We start from the raw sequence: 19,476 nt of genomic DNA, 5'->3' as shown, positions 1-19,476 counted from the left end.
ATTCGCAGACTCTTGTGCGGTCACTCGTGAAGGTGCTTTTCCTTTTTTCCCTTTTGCGACTGCTTTTTCAGCGTCTTTCCATTTCCCACAACTTGCCTTCAGCACGCTGGTTTCGGATTGGGCTCTTGCAGGTAAGGGTCTGCTCTCGGTGGTTGGCAAACACCCAGGAGTCTCTTCTGCTCTCCTGGCGTCTCTGCATGGCTTCTCCTTCTCGCAGCATTTCCCTTCTTCTGGGCTGCTGGTGTTTAAATTTCCCGGGCATGGGTGTTTTCGGCCAACAGCTAGAACGCTTGTTGGGCTGAAAGCCTCTTTCGCTCTGCACTGTTCTTCTCCTCTTCCTCATCCCAGAATTCAGAGAATTCTAGGACAAGGAGTCCATTATTGATAACTTGTACAACAATGTGGGGTGGCTTTTTTATGGCTTTAAAAGGCAGTCAGTCTTAGAAGATTGATATGTGGAATTTGGAAAGGGAATTTCAGTAATCTTACAAGGCATATTGGATTGTAAAGATTGGCCTATGGGTTTTGGCAAAAGAGAATAAACATCAGTACTCCAGGGCTGATTTTGAAAATCCATCTTAACGCGTATCAAAAACAATTTGAAAAAAATGTAATAGCTGCCAAAGTCAATGACTGCTGATTTCCAGATAAAACCAAATGAAGAATCCTGCATATGACAGAACACTTACATCATATACAAATCTAAAAAAACATAGGCCCCTTTCACCTTGCATTTTATTTTCATATTCATTCTCTCTCTCTCTCTCTCTCTCTCTCTCTCTCTCTCTCTCTCCTCTCTCTCCTCTATCTCCCATGCTCTCCCTCTCTCATTCTCTCATCCTCCCTCTCTCTCTCTCTCTCTCTCTCTCTCTCTCTCTCTCTCTCTTATATAAAGGACATTTGTGGATGTGTGTCTGTTCGAAATGTTCAGCACACTTCCCAACATGCTACAACCTGAAATATGGCATCTGGGTAGGTTCCAATGTGTAGACAATGTAACACGTATAAAATATACATTTTTGGATTTCAAGCAGTCTGCAATGTTTACCCCTGCCATATCTCTTTACGCCATAGTAGTGACTTAGTTCTACGTTCATTGTTCCTAAAATTCAGCAGTTCATGAAAACCTCAGCAGTTCATTGTTCCTAAACATTCCACACTATCAGCATTCTAGCTGACATTAGCGGCACTCACTTTTGAAGTCATGCAGGAGACATAAAACTGTGCTTTTCTAGTAATGCAGGGGACAGGAAACGGTGTATGTTTCTTCAATAGTGTCCCCAATGACGTTGTCCGTCACATCATGGCAAATCTCTCATGATAATTACAGAAACTTAATTCACCACAGAAGTTGATGAATTTCATGTCATGTCAACAGTACAAAGCTTACACGCTTCAGCCCTACACGTACGGCACTTATGTTGAGGTCGCTGCTGCCTTGACTGCAGATCAGGACACCAATAATGTTGCTGTGCAATCTCAATGCTCCAACTCAAAGTAGCTGGAATCGATTTATGGGATTCATGCTTTTCTCATGGTCAGCTTAATGTGGCTTGCTTCAGAGTTAGAAACAAAGACAATTTGTTCACACTAGCTCCTACAGGAAAGACTAGCAATATTGTCTACAAAGCAGCATTGGTTTAGTTCATTAAATACCATTTTAAACTAGAACTGAAGTAGGGATTACAGTGCGAAGCACAGGTACACCTGCTAATATAAGATGAAAATAGATGATCCAAAGTTTCAATAATCACCTTATTTTTATATGTGCAACAAAAGCTAGCAGATCCCAAAATTCCCAACAGCAATTTTAGAATACCCAAATTAGCCAACATTCGCAAAGGATGTGCTCGCTTAACACAGTCAAATGCTGCAGAAAGATCGATGGAGGCTACGTAAACAGAGAATTTCCCAACCAGACCTGACATTGAAAAATAGTACTGACCATTAAGTGCTAGGTTTTGTTTGTTTATTAATTTATAATGCGCGCCAGACCCGGAGGTAACCGGGTGCAGCAGAAGGAATATGCAAAGCTTACAATGTTACAGAATCAACAATTTACAATGTTACAGAGATGTACAATTTACATACTTACAGGTATATTCAAATGGTTGAAGTAAGATTAATATACATAGGTGCAGTAACTTTACAAGCAGTGATGAGGTTATATACATTTGTTGACAGAGTACTAATGATACATATGTACAGTCCATATAAGCTAAAGGTGTCTAGTGAAAGGTGGCAACAAGTTATTAGAGTTAATGTGTTTGTTGAAGTTCATTCTGAAGTGTAGGAAGGGTTTGTCTACTCTCAGGTTATGTGGTAAAGCATTCCACAGTTTAGCAGCTTTCACAGGAAAGCTGATGCCGCCAATTTTGGCAAGTTTAAATCTTGGTACTACCAGGCAGTTGGAGTTGGCAGTTCTTGTCGGTCTTCTAGATATTTTTCTATTTATTTTATCCGTCAAGTAGCTAGGGGCAGCATTATTAAGAGCTTTATGGGTCAGGGAGACCATTTTTAGATGGATTTTGTTATCAGTAGAGAGCCATTTATGTTGGCGTCTAATAGAGTAGATATGCTCCCTTTTATTTATACCAAGTGCAGCTCTTAGGGCGTTATTTTGTAAAGTCTGTAACCTTTGGGTAATGGCTTTGTTGGCACCACTGTAAAGGGCATTACAGTAGTCAAGTCTGGAGAGTATTAGGGCTCTCGCCAGGATCATACAGCTATCGTTAGATAAGAAGGGCTTACCTGCTCTTATTAATTTACAGGTATGGGCTGTAGTTGATGCTAGGGAGTTAACCTGTTTAGTGAATGACATGGTAGAATCAAGGTAAAATCCAAGCGTTTCTACTTCCCTAGAGACCTTGATGACATTTCCTTCTATACTGAATGAGGAGTAGTCTGGGCCTAGTTTGTTGATATTGGCCTGCGTGCTCAGAATGATCAGCTCTGTCTTATCATCATTCAGGCATAGACCATGAGATGCCATCCATGCCGGAATGATAAGATACACCCTAGTCACCAACTCCCTGTCCTTACTATGATCCCCAGAAAGCAGGAGGAGAATCTGTGCATCATCTGCATAATTAGTGTAGGTGATACTCAGATGGTCCAAATCATCGAACAGAGGTTTGGTGAAGATGTTGTATAAGGTTGGGGAGCCACAAGAGCCCTGGGGGACGCCACATGTGATAGGTGTGGGATCTGCTGCTGCCGAAGGGGAGAAAACTCTCATAGTTCTCTCACTCAGAAAGGATTCTATCCATCTGATAGCCTGGGTAGAGAAATGAGCAGCCGAGTCCAAATGTCTGCAAAGGACCTTATGGTCCACAAGATCGAATGCAGCTGAGAGATCAAGTAAGAGTAGTAGTGCTGTCTTTCCATTATCTCTCAGTTCATCTATTTGGGACTTTAAATCAATAAGGGCTGTTTCAGTTCCATGTAATGGACGGAAACCAGATTGTCTAGCTCCTATTAGCTTATGTAGTTCAAGGTATTTTTGGATCCGAGTGTAAGCCACTTTGTCCAGTATCTTCAAGAGAAATGGTACCGTGGTGATAGGGCAGTAATTAGTAGGGATGAGAGGATCTAGTGTCTGCTTCTTGAGAAGCGGGAGCACCCAAGATTGTTTTAAGTTGGCGGGAGTGGTGCCTGTAGAGAATGAAGCATGAATGAGTTTAGAGATGAAAGGTGATAAGTCTCTGGCGGCGTCTTTTATTAACTGTGCTGGACAGATATCACCTTTACAATTGGAAGGTTTAAGGGAGAGGATGATTTTCTCTACCTCTATTGTAGTGGTTTTGGTGAAGGAAAATTTGTTTGTCTGAGTATTGAGGATAACATTAGGCGGATTAGGAAGATTGAGAGAGTCATTTTTTAGTTGGACTTTATTTTGGAGGGTGTTTATTTTGTTTGTTAGTGCATGTTGGATATCCGCACACCAGGTCTGATCCTTGGTGCAAGTGTCTGGTGTGGCAATGGGTGACTCAAGTTCTTTCAGTATGGAGAAAAGTTCCTTCATGCTCGAATTAGATTTGGCAATGCGATCATTATAGGAGTTCCGCTTTGCCAGGCAAACTTCCTTTTTATACTGGCGAGAGATAGAGGTTAGGTTAGCCTTATTCTCATCGGTTGGGCATAGTTTCCAGGCAGATTCACATTTTCTCTTTGTTAGGCGCAGGGTCTTAAGTTCAGGTGTGAACCATTTGTTTAAGTGAATTTTAGGTTTACTTGTTCGCAATTTAAGTGGGGCAATTTTGTCCATAGTAGCAAGCATGATTTTATTGTATTCATGGACTAGTACACTAGGGTCTAGGTTATTTGGTAGTGCATTTAATGTTGGGAGGATAGCAGGAATGATGTTGTCCACTGTCATGTTCTTCTTATTTCTGGTTGGGCATGATAGTGCCGTAAGTGGGGCTATAGTCACTGGTCTGGAGGTTAGAAGATTGAAGGACACCAGTGAATGGTCAGTCCAGGGTAGTGGGGAAATGGAAGAGATGACAGCTGTGCAATTAGAGTCGGCGATCCAATCTAATGTTCTACTCTTCAGATGGGTCAGTTTGTTAACTTTTTGGGATAGTCCTAATGAGTTAATGATGTTAGCTATGGTCAGGGCGTGCGTGTCCGCTTGGTCATTAAATCCTAGGTTAAAGTCCTTCCAAGCTATCCGTCAAGCAGTCCCAGCTAGCTTCTTCAGGGAGCTCCAGGTAATAACAAACAACTTCATATGGGAGGGAAAAAGGGCAAGGGTGAGTAGGATGCAACTTATGGCCCCAAGAAAAGGGGGGGGGGATAGCTCTTCCCAACTTCCGTCAATACTACGAAGCAACCCAACTAAGGGTGATCAGGGAATGGCTGCGGGAGGGGGAAGGAAAACACTGGGTTCAGATGGATAGAGCGGTTACGCGACACGAACTGGCAGAGGTTCTGTGGCTACCCAGACAGCACCGCCCGGGCCCTATGTACCTTAGCTCGATCACTAAACTAGTGGGAGATAACTGGGACAGACTGGTCCAACGGAAGGAAATTACAACCTTCCCGTCTCCTTTCACCCCCATCTTCAATAATAAAAACTTCACCCCCGGGTTGGAAAAAGGGGTATTCCGGAACTGGTGGGAGGGGGGTTGCCGTTGGATGCGGGACATGTTTATAGGAGGGGAGATCAGTTCTTTTGTAGATTGTAAAAAGGATTTCGCACTGGGGGAGGGTGAACGACTGAGATACTCAACTTCAACACTGGCTTCTACACCCCATAAATAAAGAGGTGGCCACTAGATCACTCACCCCTTTTGAAAAATTCCTGATGACCAATGACGGCTCGAAAGGCCTTATTTCGCAGCTTTACAAGATCTTGGATGAGGCTACCCCGAGGCCGCAATGGGCATACATGGGAAGGTGGGAAAACATTCTGGGCAGGGAAATAGAGAAGACAGAGTGGGAAAATCTTTGGAGGAAGATCCCCAAACTAGCGAGAGCCTCGCAATCCCGGGAGGCCTGGTATAAGATATTATATGGGTGGCACTATACCCCAGCTCGGCTACGCAGGATCTACCTGGACTCACCGGGAACTTGCTGGAGGGGAGGCGGCCAGGAGGGCACTGCGGAACAAATTTGGAGGCGATGCCCAAAAATAGTCCCGTTCTGGGGAGACATCAAGCAGGCAATGGAACAAGTGTTTGGGGCAGAGGGAGGTATACCCCCAGAATGGTCACTACTAGGCTTGAGGCCAGCAGAAGGGCCGACGGGCTTGAGGGGCAGGGAAAGAGCAAGGGTGATGCTCACTCTGGCAGCAATGACAATCATAGCCCAGAAATGGAAGAGTTCGATCAGACCAACGTTTCAAGACTGGCTGCGTAAAGTGTGGGAGATAGTAGCGATGGAATGGGCCTCCTATGCAATGAACAACACAATACAAAAATTTGCGGGCGAGTGGGGTGAGGTCCTTTACTTTCTCAGAGACGATTTCAGAATTGGATGGCGCCCGCAGCGTCTAAGAGTTCTGGACCTGGAATAACCCAGACTAGACACTTTGTGGTGACAGGGAGCTACGGAGACTTTGGAACAGCACCTGGGGAGGGGGGAAGGGAGGGAGGGGGGAGTTATGGGGTTTACTAATGTTGTTGGAAAATTCAATAAAGAGAATTAACAAAAAAAATCCTAGGTTAAAGTCACCTAGTACCAGCAATTGTGAGGTGGTTTTAGCATTATTGGTTAGTAGGCTGTGCAGATCCTCCTCAAAGGTCCCAAGCGGGCCGGTGCTCTGTAGATTAGGTGAATGGTGAGTGATTGGGTGTTATTTATAGGGAGTTTAGCAGTAAGGGCTTCACAGGATTGCAAGGTTTGGGTAGGGGCTAGCCTTAGCGATACATTTGTTTTAGATATGATGGCAATTCCACCTCCACGGGTGTCCTCTCGGTCTTGCCTAAATGTAGTATAGCCGTCAGGGATGGCCAACATGAGAGACGGCCCTGCCGCATTATGTAGCCAGGTCTCGGTTATAGCAATGAAGTCCAGGTTGGCTTCAGTAATTAAGTCAGCTATATCAAGGGCGTGGGCAACTAGTGATCTTACGTTAAGGAGCGCTCCTTTTTAAGAATGAGCCTCTGTTTCTACTTTGATTTGTGCAAGATTTAGTATACTTCTAACGCTGGGCTTAGGCTTAAGTTTAGGGGTTTGGGAATTCGTTGTAGCTGGTAGGGCAGGAAGGAGATTGGAGGCATTACATGCCCTGTTATGTTGGCCTTTCATTTCACGTTTTGTAGAGGGGAGAAGTCTTCTAGGCAGCTCATACAGTTTGTTAAGTCTGGCACGTAATTTGTTATTTCTGTCAATAGTCGAACTCGGCTGGGAGGCATAGCCTTCTAGTCCTGGCCCATAATGGTGCTTTGAGCGAATGTGGGTAGGATTGTTTATAATTGTATCTGACGTATCGGGTAGGATGAGTACTGGCTCGCATGGGGGGACCCCAATGTGACAGTCCTGATTACTACTGATCAGGAATGTAGACATGGCCATGATACAATAGATACTGAATAGGCTTAACATTATGCGTAGCTACCACTGTCGTTAGATAGGTGGAAGCCGTGCAGTGCAGGTGCTTCCTAGGCTAAAGGTGTGTTAACCTGGAGAAAGTGTGTTGGATGTGCGGGCATGCAGCGCAGGTTGGAGAAATGACAATTAAATATATGCTTAATTACCTGTCTGTTAGGAGTACTAGGTTAGACACATGAATAGTCTATGGGCATATATATCATAGTAACACACACACAGGTGCGGACGTGCGCATATTCAATTAGGCAGAGAACAGTAATCGGCATCAATCACAATGAGTTACAATCTAAAGGTCAGGAGCCATGTTCAAGCTCAGTGTCACACTAGTTCAAGGGACAAAGACTAATGGTGCGCAGCTGTAGTAAGTGGCTAGACATCATTACTAGAAGGCAAGCAAAGGTTGAGGATCACAAGGCAGTATTCAATCGCACGCATGAACTGTAAATCATACTGACATAGATTGTCGTTTAAATGGCGAATAGGCACAGGGTAAACAAATGCTATTTAGCATCAATTGTGGTGGCCCTAGTCAGATGGGTATGATAACACTTTTAGAGAAGTGATGCATTTGGGTGCCATTAAGGAGGGTAAATTACATAATATGATATCCACAACAGAGCGAACAGAGCATGGAGGCAGAATTAGGTTTCCAATATATCAAGAAACATTTCATAGTATACACTTTTACTTCACATAGTAGAGAGGTGGCAGGTGGCAGTGACTCATGGTGCGCGTGAGTCAATAAGTATACAGTGCAGGAACTTTACTTATTTGTATCATATATTTGCGCCGGGAATTTGCAGTTAGTGTTTAGAGTAGGTATGCAGATTCAGGTGAGCCAAGACAATATGACGTAGGCATAGGCATAGGCATATAACATGTTAGGCAGCACGTGAACCGGCAAAAGGGAGTAGAGATAACCTCAAAGGTGTAAGTTGGAACAGCTGGAGGCGGCCATGGCCGGGCAGACCTGGGCAGGAGGTCTGGCTCACGGTGTGTATGGCTGCAGACAGGCTCGGGACAGGGAACCTTCTTGCCTGTGCCTTACTGCCTGGCCCGGCGCTCACTTGCTGGCGCAGCCTATTGGCTAGCGTAGCTGAAGGGGACCAATCCGCTGGCTGCTGGCAGTTGGATAGGCTGGACCAGGGCTCACAAAGACTTGCAGAGAATGGCGATTTGCATGGTGGCCATTTTAGCCAGATGGGCTCCTCGTGGTCTGCAATGGAGATATACTCCAATTTGGCTACAAATGTTCAAAAATAGTGCTGTGGCTGCATGCACTTGTATGCAAATAATACTGAAAGCAGATGCCAGAGCCAAATGAGAACAAATTTGATGTAGTTTTGTCGCTTCATGAAGGGGCTTTTGGGCACATGATATTTATGCCTCGAGCTTACCTTCCGGCTCGGAATGGGATCCTGTGTGGTAGCTGCTCCTGCCAACAAAATCACAATTGTACTCCATGAGGGGCAGTCCATACCAAACATGTAGGACCACGATCTAGGAAAGATATATTTCCGCCTCATTTGGCATCCATCAGTAAGGTGCAAGCTCGGTACCTATATGTCTGGATGTATCCTCACTACGTATGGATGTGGGAAAATCACAGAAGCAAAAACAAAGTTGTTAGGTGGAAAGCTTTCAATTATTAATGCCTGCTGAGAACTCATCTGCACAGCTTTCCATTCAGTCATTCTCAGTTGACTTGGGCCAGTACAGAAGGGGAAAAATTATAAGCATATAAGTCCCACCCAAAAAAGAACACTCCAGAACAAAATTATAGGTTATAGGTTATATTTTTTCCTCAGGTCATCCACATAGTACAGAAGAACAAGTTACTTACCAACGGGTAACGTTGTTTCGACTGGATGTTCCTCCCACGTATTCCTCATCTATGATACTTCATATATTGCTAGCTTTGCTGCTTCGGAATGTTATTTATTTTTTTTCAGCAGAGGGCGTTGTGCACGAGGTCGTGGCGTCGATGTCCCTAGAGGGCCGTTGTGGCGTGTCGACGTCACTAGTAGTACAAATAGCTTGTGCCGCGCCCATTGGCTTCAGTTCCTTTTTTACGTTGTAATTCGAGGAACCTTCCAGGCGTGCCTCAGACTGGAAGCTCTTCGCAAACGGAAAGTGTAAATCACGTACATTGTACAGCAGGGTAGGTTGGGTGGGGCAATGAGGAATACGTGGGAGGAACATCCAGTCGAAAGAACGTTACAAGTTGGTAAGGAACTTGTTCTTCGAATGGATTGTGTCCTCCCACGTAGTCCTCATCTATGATAGCCTTGGAAAGCAGTAAGAAAATAGGAGGTGGGAGTACTATTTACTTTTATCATGGTTGGAATTAAGTACTGCTTTAGCAAACAGGCCTTCCTGGGAAGATGAAGAATCTAACAGTAATGCTTAACAAAAGTATGAATTGACGCCCAAGTTGCAGCTGAGCAGATGTCAATTACGTAGACCCCTCTCTGAAGAGCAGCGGAAGTAGACATGCCGCTCGTGGAATGAGCTCTAAGCCCTTCTGGCGGTTCCTTCCCTGCTAGTTTGTAACACTCCACAATAGCTAGAGTAATCCAGCGGGATATAGTTTGCTTTGTCACTGCTAATCCCAATTTAGGATCAGTATATCCTACAGAGCTGGTCATCCTGGTGTAATTTCGCCATTCTCGCTATATAAAAACTCAGAGCCCTTATTGGGTCCAATCTATGCAACCCCTCCTCTTCTTTACCCAAATGAGGGGGAGGGTAGAAAGTTGGAAGCATTTTTTGCGTCAGGTGAAAGTCAGAAACTACTTTCGGCAAGAAGGATGGTTTAACCTTAAGAACTACCTTATCCTTATGAACAATAGTATAAGGAGGTTTGCATGAAAGAGCCTGCAACTCACTTACCCTGCGGGCTGATGTTAGTGGCACAAGAAGGGCAGTTTTCAATGGCAAGAGCCTTAATGGGCAGCAATGTAAAGACTCAAAGGGTATGCCTGTTAGAAACTTTAACACAAGATTTAAATTCCAGGCCGGGACATAAAATGGTACTGGAGGGTACACGTTAGTGAGTCCCTTCAGAAATTGGATAACCATATGGAATTTCGAATTAAGAAACCGCCTAAGAGGAGTGCTTGAAGATGGAAAGCACAGCCAAGTATCCTATTATTGTACCAATCCGGAGCCCCAGATTGGCTAGCTGCAATAGGAAGGACAGCATATAGGAGTGCCTCATTGAAAAGGATCCACATTCTTGTCCTTGCACCAGTTAGTGAACTTATTCCAACGACACCGGTACAAAGATTTTGTTGCTGGCCTTCTGCCCAAAAGCAAAATCACCATTACGCCGTCTGGGAGGTCCCAATCCTTATATCTCAGCCTCTCAGAAACGATGCGTGAAGGGGGAGTGTCTTGACATCTGGATGGAGAACCCGACATTCCTCTTGCGAGAGAAGATCCTCTCTTTGTGGAAGAAGTATTGGAGGGCAGATGGACATATCCAGAAGGTCCAAGTACTACGTTGCCCTAGCCCAATCCGGGGCAATTAGAATCATGGGTTTCCTGAACTTTCCCAACCTCCTGGTTACATGAGGAATCACAGGGACTGGAGCAACCATGTAATGAAGTGTAAAATTCCCAGTCCACTACGAACGCGTCCCCTAGAGCTTTTCTCAGAGGAAATTCCCGTGAGCAATACTGTTCGCACTTCCGATTCACCTCGGTCACGAACAGATCAACTTGAGGGGTTCCCCAAAGGGTGAAGATCTCTTGAAGGACTTCCTGAACTAGTTCCCACTCGTGGGAGACTGTGCTCTGCCTGCTCAGAGTGTCCGCCGCTGTGTTCTGCTCTCCGGGTAGGTGAACCGCCGACAGAGAGATTCCTCCTTGTATTGCCCAGAACCAGAGCTGCATTGCTTCTTTGCACAGTGGTAGTGACCCTACGCCTCCTCTCTTGTTGAGGTATTACATGGCCACTGTGTTGTCTGTCATTATCACATTCTTTCCCCGTACAGAGGGCAGGAAAACCTTCAGTGCTAGTCTGATCGCCCTTAGCTCCAAAAGGTTGATGTGTAGTGTGGGCTCCTCACCCTGTGAGTGAAGCGTCCGTCATTACAGTTATCTCCGGCCATGGCTGCCAAAAAGATTCTCCCTTGGGAATATTGCCCTTGCAGGCCCACCATAGAAGGTCTTGAGCAACTTTGCTCGGAACCTGCAGAAGATCTGACATATTCCCCGAAAACTGGGACCACTGAGTCCTGAGGGCCCATTGAAGGGATCTCATTCTCAATCTATCCTCTGGCACAGAGAAATGCAGGATGCCATGAGGCCAAGCAACCTCTGTAAATCGTTGGCTGGTAGTCGCTGGGCATTTTGGAATTTTGTTACCATCTGCAGAATGTGTTGAGCTCTCACCTCGGGAGGCGAGGCTTTGCCCGAAGAAGTATCCAAGACCGCTCCGATGAACTGGAATCTTTGGAAAGGTATCAAATGGGACTTCTTGTAATTGAGGGAGAAGTCCAGTCTGTGTAGGAAGTGGCAGATGATCCTCAGATGTTTCTGGGCCTGTTCGGGGGAACGAGCCCTGATTAACCAATCGTCCAGGAACGGGTAGACGTGAATCCCCCGTCTCCTGAGACTTGCTGCCACCATCAGTTTGGTGAAAACCCTCGGGCGGAGGTTAGCCCAATGGCAGAACTCGAAACTGATGATGAGAGTCGCCAACCGCAAACCTCAGGTACTTGCAGTGCTCGAGATGGATTGGGTACATGTGAAAGTAAGCATCCTGAAGGTCCAATGATACCAACCAGTCTTGGAGTTAGAGGGCCTGAAGGATCTGAGAAAGTGTGACCATCTTGAACTTGTCCTTCCTGAGGAACTTGTTAAAGTTTCTTAAGTCCAAGATGGGTCTCAGTCCTCCGTCCTCCTTGGGGATGAGAAAATAAGGCAGAATACCAAACCTTGTACCTTTTCGCTACAGGTGCATGTTCTATTTCACCTTTCTCTAGCATGGTTAAAATCTCCTGCACAAGGAGCGGATATGGAATTTTGACAGAGCTGGGTCCCGGTGGATGATCCCAAGGCTTCTTTAGAAAAGGAAGGCAGTAACCTTGGGATACTGTTTCCAGTGCCCAAGCATCTGAAGTAATGCCCGCCATTCATTCAGATGCTGAGAGATTCTGCCTCCCAGCGGGGTCTTGTGGGCTAAGGCCTCAGAGTGGTTTAGAGGCGGCTGTAGTAGTGGTTGAGGGTAAAGATGCCGCTGCTGAGGCTGATTTAGCACTCTTTCCTCAACCAACACGAGGGAATTTCATTTGTCCTTTCTGTACAGCCTGCCCTTTTCCTCTACCAAAGGAGGATTAGTAACAAAAAGAATGACCTCTCCAGGAAGATGAGCCCGAATAAGGTTGCCGAGGTTGCCGAATGGAGACGCTAAGGGACTTAACCGCCGCCCTGGAGGTCTGCAGCTTCTCCAAGCTTTTGTCCGCCTTGCTGCCTAACAACCTCAAGCCGTCGAAAGGCATGTTGAGAAGCTTGGCCTGCACGTCCGGTGCAAACCCCGACTTTCTCAACCACGTAAATCTGCTCAGTACCGTGCTTGCAGCCATGGATCTGCTAATGCTGTCAGCAGTATCCAGCCCTGCCTGAAGACACTCCCCCCATCGCCTCATTGCCATCCTTAATTATATTCAGAAAGCCTTCCTTTTCTTCGCCTTCAGGAATATGTTCAGCGGCTCCTTTAATACAGTCCCACAGGTTATGGGTAAACCTGACTAGGGTACAGGTGACGTTCGGGGACTTTAGAGCCATACTGCCCGAGGTAAACACCTTGCAGGTGCAAGCGTACGCTTTCTTATCCTCTCTTATCTGGGGAAATAGAGGGATAGGCTGACTGTCTGGAAGAAGTCACAGCCTGGATCACTAGACTCTCAGGTTTAGGGTGTTTCCTGAGATAATCAGGGTCACTGGAAGATGTTCTATACTTTCCAGTAAAGCTCCTATTAATAGCTGAACCAGCATCAAAAGTCTCCAAGTTAGCTTCTACCATCCTTTGTAGGGCCCTATGGAAGGGTAGAACTGGGTCTTTTTGTAGACCCCGATTCAGGATGTCAGTCATATCATCCTGCTCGAAGGTTGGGGAGGCCCTGCTCCAACCCATGAATTTAATCATTGGTTCATAAGTTTCCTGTACCCTGAATCAGCTTGTTCTAAAGGGTCAGGTTTTGTAAACGACAACTCTGGTGACGTATCTAGACCACTGGCAGAGTGGAGGGAGTCGCAGAGGTCTTTCAACCTTGTCTCAGGGTCAACTAGTTTCTCAGGAACTACTCTAGAGCCAAATTTGACTCCCGACAGACAAACATCCCCCTCAGAGGCACTTTCCTCTTCAAAAATAGAGGACATTGACTTAAAAAGTCAGACCTCGGTACAGGTTTGTAGATTCTTTCCTGTATCGGAAGTTGGCTCGAGGAATTAGAAGGAACCGTCAAAGGCACTGACTGTTTCTTCGATGGAGATGCCTTTGACTTTGGTGTCTAAGCGGTCGGTGCCAATGGCGTTGATGAAGACGTCGATAAACTCAACGTTTTATTTTTCTTCGACGGAACCAGGGGTCTACTCAATTACCGGGTCGAAGTCTTCGACTTTTTGGTGTCGGGTCGAGAATGTCGAGACTTCGACTTACTACTTGCCGAAGGAGTTTTTGACCTGCCTGCATCGTCCAAGGGAGCGACCGGGGTCTGACACCCCCAAACACCAAAGGCAAATCCAGTGAGGATCTGACATTTTTGTCCCACGGTCACATTTTTTGAAACCTGACGTAGGGGTCGATTGAGTAGAAGAAGAGGACATGTTTTCTCTATGAAAAAACGAAGCACGCCGTTGTCTCGAAGCGAAGCTCGGAAAAACAGAACTGAAGCCAACGGGTGCGGCACGACCGATTTGCACTACTGGCGATGTCGACACGCCGTGGCGGGCCACGACCTCATGCACAGCGCCCTCTGCCAAAATTGTTTTCCAAAGCAGCAAAGCTGGCGAGATACGACTAACATAGATGAGGAATACGTGGGGGGGACACAATCCATTCAAAAGTGTCTTCAGTGTGATGTTTTGGGGTTCCAGTACCCATGTAGTTGCTGTTCCAGTAAATAACCTGGAGATAAGGTAATCTTGTGCTGTATGATTCTTGTAGGGGAACAGAGTTCATCTATTGGTTCAGAGATAGTTCTCAGTTTTTTTTTGTGCCATGCACACTTGCACGTTCTTTTTTCAGAAGTATTGACTGATTACAAGTCTATAATGATTCTTCTCTAGTAGTTCAGTTAATGAACCTTGGGTCTTAGGATACAGCTGTCACGATTTCCATTCGGTTTGCAATGATACCCCCATTGACATTCCCCATTACCTCAGGCTTGAGTTGTAAAGGGGCATTCAACCATCAGGTGAAAGAGAGGCAAGGGGGAAACGTCATCTGTACACAAGCTTCCCTGGCTATGAAGAGCCAACCGAGGTGGGAAAAGCAGGTGGAGGACTGAAGAGGTGGTTTTTCCGAGGACTTCAAATTTACGTCAATTGTTCCAGGTCAGAGAGGTGGAAACATGTGTCCATGTCAGAGGAAGGTCCCACCTGATCGCACGAGGATGTGGGCAGATCAGGACACCAGAGGAACCCAGAAAGGATTCAGGTAGAAACCCAGAGGTTGTGTCTGCAGATGGAGAACACAAGGAGTAAGAGAGCTGTTCTAGGAAGGTATACTAAAGGTACTGGATAACAATGAAAACAAAAGAGGGATGGGGCAATAGGTAGAAGCACAGAAATGGAGTATAACAAGCTTGTGGCTGGAGGAGTGAACAGACCAATGAATACAGGAAAACACTGAGGAAACAGGGTGCCAAGGCAAGCAGTGGCAAAAAGGAATCCAAAAGCAATTGAGATGACATGCCAAGTTAAATTACCACGCAACTGGAAATCCTCAAGAAACATGTAGAGGCAGGTCTCACCTGTTCCGCTCCCTTGCCTTGTTGTGCTCTGAAACTCCCCCTTCCATGCACTGTTCCCCTTTCCCTTTCCCATGCACTTGCACGATCGCAATGTCACTGGGCCTAGTAAGATCGTTGTTTTGTTCTCCCCTGTTCCCCTCCCTTGCCTTGTCGTGCTCTGAAACACTTGTGTACGAGCGCGATACAAATAAAATATTCTATCATATCAGGTCAGACATGAAAATCCCAACACATCAGCCAGTAACAATCCAGGAAGTGCTCAAAGTCAAATGAAAGTAATTGGAAAGCACGGGCTACTCCGGACTTCCAGGTAATGAAGTATCAAAATCTCAAATAACTTTACCTAGACATCGCAGGGCAGGAATGCCCCTCAGCCCATGGAGAACACCTCTTCATATGTTGACTTGGTTTTATTTTTTGTCTCTTCTGGGGGATGCACCATCCCAGGTATAATGTTTTCATACATGCCCACTGATCCCCCCTTCCTCTAATCCCCCACCTAGCCTTATACCATTGTGACATTTACAATGTGTACTTACTATAGAAATGGCACGCTAACCACCCCTACCCTGCCAGTAAGCAGCAACTTCACCATAAAAGCAGTCTCACCTCTCTCATGTGCCAAGCAGACCATATTTTCCTGACACTACTTTTGCACCTGTCTCAAACTTCCCCCTATGTAAACTTCTGACTTAGTATCATCAGTAGGCACGCCTACTCCACACCCCGTAATAAGCTCTGCCTTCATCCACCCCATGCTTCAACCTTTTTCCTCCCCATCCCTGAACCACCCTGGTGAGCCTTGATCTCAGCTCACTCCCACAAAAACCTCTCACAATCTATGCTTTTCGCAATTGTGGCGAATCATAAGAATCTGTTACTTCTCCCCAATGGGGAGCTTTTCCCTGTGAGGCTAGGGAGGTGAGCCTGCTCTGCAACACCCTCCTAGTGGTAGAGGCACGCAGGACGTCACTGGACGAGACTCAGCCTTTCGTTCTTACGAGGAACTCCCTAAGAAACATATCAATAATATACTCCCAAAAACAGCCAGTAAAGAAAGGTATGCAGAACAAACCAAAATATGTTCATCAGGAAACTCTGATTATCCATTTGAAGGAAGAAAAAAAACGAGAGACAGGACTGTGACACCGTGCCAAGGAAGTCCCATGCAGCGTAATAAAAGAAAGAGGTGGCAACTGAGAAATGAGAGAGAGTACCTGCGAGTTACGAAAATGCTGGCAGGTGTATGATAGAGAAGTAGTGGACACGAAGCGTCCTATGCCAAAGAGGAAATTGACAAACTTCAAGCGCATAACGTCAAAAAGGTGAAAAGAAGAGGAGAGAGAGAAAACCCACGAGTTACGGACTTGCTAGCAGATGTACGCTGAAAACAAGCAGGACGCACAGCAGCCTATGCCAAAGAGGAACCCAGTGAAAGAAAAGGGAGAAGCTACAGAGGACGCGAGGCGTCCTCGTCACGAGCGAGAACTAAGTGGTGGCGTGATCGCAAACAAGCAGAGGTGGATCCGTGGGTCAGTGAACGGCACTGATAGTACTTCTTTTGATTCAACACAGAACGTGCCAGCAACGAGAGACTCGGGAGATCCTATGTGAAACCAAGCGATTTACCAGAGGTCAACCTGACAAGTGAAGACCCCCAGTAATGCCATCACTGAGCACAACAGGCAACGGGGAAAGCAGCAGACCGGGAGAGGGACTGAAAATCATTACTGCAACTCTCAGTTGTCCCAGTTGAGATCGACATTGAATGAAGAGCAAGAGAATCATTATTGGACTGCTCATACTCGTCCCAGTCAAGATGAAGGCATTAATATGGAATGCTAATCCTTTCTGGAAGGTTTACACTCCAAGAGACCAAGGAGAACACCCAAAACATTACAGAATAGGAAACAATGGGAAAGGGGAAAACCTGAGGAACAAATTGAAACAGAGTATAAGAGCCAAACCCAAAGTGAAACCAAAGACTGTAAAATAAAGATTGAGAACCCAAGAAGTTGAGGGAGAAGTTTTAAGCGTTGGATCAAATTGCCCTATGAAAGGAAAAAGATAAATACAAATAAAATAAAACAAGAAGAGACCAAGGAGGAACAAAAGAGTAATCAAATACGAGGGAGGATTGAAAACTTGAAGAACCTAGTATCAGAACTCTGACTGAATAAAAGTAGTTACTACTTAAAAATATCTTCTTGACCTGAACTAAGTGAAGAAGTATCCAGTTTACAGGAGAAGGGAGTCATTCTCCTGGTTTTTGTTGTCGTAAGAGCAGTAGGGTTAGAATAGGTTAGTTTGGACAGTGGACTGTGTGAGACTCGCTAGTCCCTAGGGATCTGTCATCCAGGTGGCCAGGATCCTGTTCCTGGGGGTGGACCAGTGGGGGGATGATCACTTATATTAGGGGTTTTCGGGTAAATGGAAGTGGGACACCGAAGGGTGAGACGCGGTATCCCCTTCCTTATGACACCTTTTCCTCATCCTGCCTAGCAGGATATTTAGAAACTCTAACCCCCCCCCCTTTCCGAGAAACTCTTTCTCACTACGTTAGCGAAAACGGACTAACACCAGAGCCGTTTACCTGACATGTCCCAAAACAAGGGTCAGGCAGAGTCAGACAATTGCCAGTAACTACACACACCTGACTGCCCTTTCTCTTCCCCACAAGCATAAAAGCCGGAGCACCAGAGCGCACTTTGAGCAAGGCCAAACGCACAAGGAAGCAGCCATTGCGTGACGGCAGCTTAAACGGAGTAGAAAGGTGGTGGGACCGGAGAGTATGAACAGGAGGGAATTGCCCTTGCCCTTTTCAACCCAGACCCGCGAATCGCATCTGGCGAGTGGTGTGGCAGAGGTCAACGGTGCAAGGGGCCCTCCCACACTGAAAGCCAGGGCGGGGAGAACCACTTGCCGCTGTAGTACCGTTCTTGACTCCCGAAGCAGAAGAAGAGCCAACGAGTTCAGCACAGCCGGTGAGTCGGAGGAAGCTGATACTGAACAGGACTGTGTTAGGCACAAGGTAGCAGTAGCAACATTGTGAACGAATGGGGTACCAGAGTGGACCGGCGCCACGTGGGCATCCATTCAAATGTCTCTGACTGGTACCCCTCTCATAAAGATAGAGAAGATATTGGACTAAGAACGTTTTGGTTAACAAAACTACAAAGACAAAGAGGCCTAGGGAAGGCGGCTTGAAGTGTCAAAGTGGTCATACAAGGGTCAAGCCAAACCCATGGTACAATCACAAGTCTTTGATCCATTGTGAAAGTGTGCACGAGATTAGAAGGCGGCGTTTGTGCCCGGAAGAGGGGAATGTCATGTAATTTTGTGAAACTAGCACCTGTCATAGAATGACTGAGTGACCCAGCAAGATGTAAATTGGCAAGTGCTTTGGGAAACTGGAGAGATTAATCTGCACAATTGTTTAAAATTACATTAAGATTCTTGAATAGTACAATGTGATATTTGGACTAAATTGCATTGTAAACCCGATGGAGGGAGACCAGGAGAAAGCTAAGGGAAGTGAATCCCACATTGTGTTAAAACCAAGGTGAACTGTTATTTTGGCAAATGTCAACCTGGCTGAGGGATGCCTACGAATTGGTGTGGACAGTGATAAACCGGCGAACACTGTGTTAACAAGCGTCAACCCGACTGAAGGATGTCAACAGTGAATGGTTGGTCTGAGCCTGATTGAGGGATGCTGTTGAGAGAAGGATCAGAGCCCGGCTGAGGGAGATGCAGGGGCGAAGAGTAATTGCCCACCGGGAAGATTAACCAAAGTAACTTTTGTTTGTGATGTATGATACATCAGGTCCTCTGAAGCAAGAGACTTTGCATGAAAGCGACTTGGGCACAGAAGGCCCCGATATTGAGAAAAGGAACTGTAAGCATGTGCCGGAGAGGCCCAGGATTGTGCTCTGCTCAAGAGTCCCGCCTTGTCCTGTGCTAAAAACCTGGGGAATGGACACCCCTGGCCATACCATCCTGACTTATAATTTTGTGAACACTCTTTCTTTTCTTTTGAACATTATCCCACACTACTTTGTAGCACAGCGGTAACGATTGGCAATAGGTTTTTTAGTATAGGCCCTTTTTTATTTAACTAGACTCCACTAGGACTGTATTATTATTTAATGGTTGTAGCTTGCTCCCATCTTAGATTTAGGTTCAGATTAGGCGCTTATCTCACCCATTTTTAAATTTGAATAAACTTCCTTAAACTGTGATCACTTGTGTCTATCTTACTTTGATACCATCCCTTCCTTACAACTGATGCGGTCTCTTACTGACGACCAAAGAGCACTTTAATTATGTTAGATAGGGAAAACCCTTAGCGTAGGTAAAGATAAGCGCTTCTTCCTTTCAGTTAATAAAAATTACCAGTGAGATGGAAAGCCAGAGTCTGTGTCCTTCTGACCCGCCA

At 45.8% G+C, this 19,476-nt stretch overlaps 1 protein-coding gene across 1 annotated transcript in view; it reads right to left on the bottom strand.

The window, feature by feature from the left end:
- Positions 1 to 19,476, bottom strand: part of FBXO3 (F-box protein 3) — a 1,552,568-nt gene that overhangs the window by 676,961 nt on the left and 856,131 nt on the right. The window lies entirely within an intron of this gene.

The sequence above is a fragment of the Ambystoma mexicanum genome, chromosome 11 (assembly GCF_040938575.1).
Source record: "Ambystoma mexicanum isolate Mex_15411 chromosome 11, UKY_AmexF1_1, whole genome shotgun sequence".
Taxonomy (NCBI): domain Eukaryota; kingdom Metazoa; phylum Chordata; class Amphibia; order Caudata; family Ambystomatidae; genus Ambystoma; species Ambystoma mexicanum.
The sequence above is the reverse complement of the archived record's forward strand: the minus strand, read 5'-3'. Positions and strand labels throughout refer to the sequence as shown.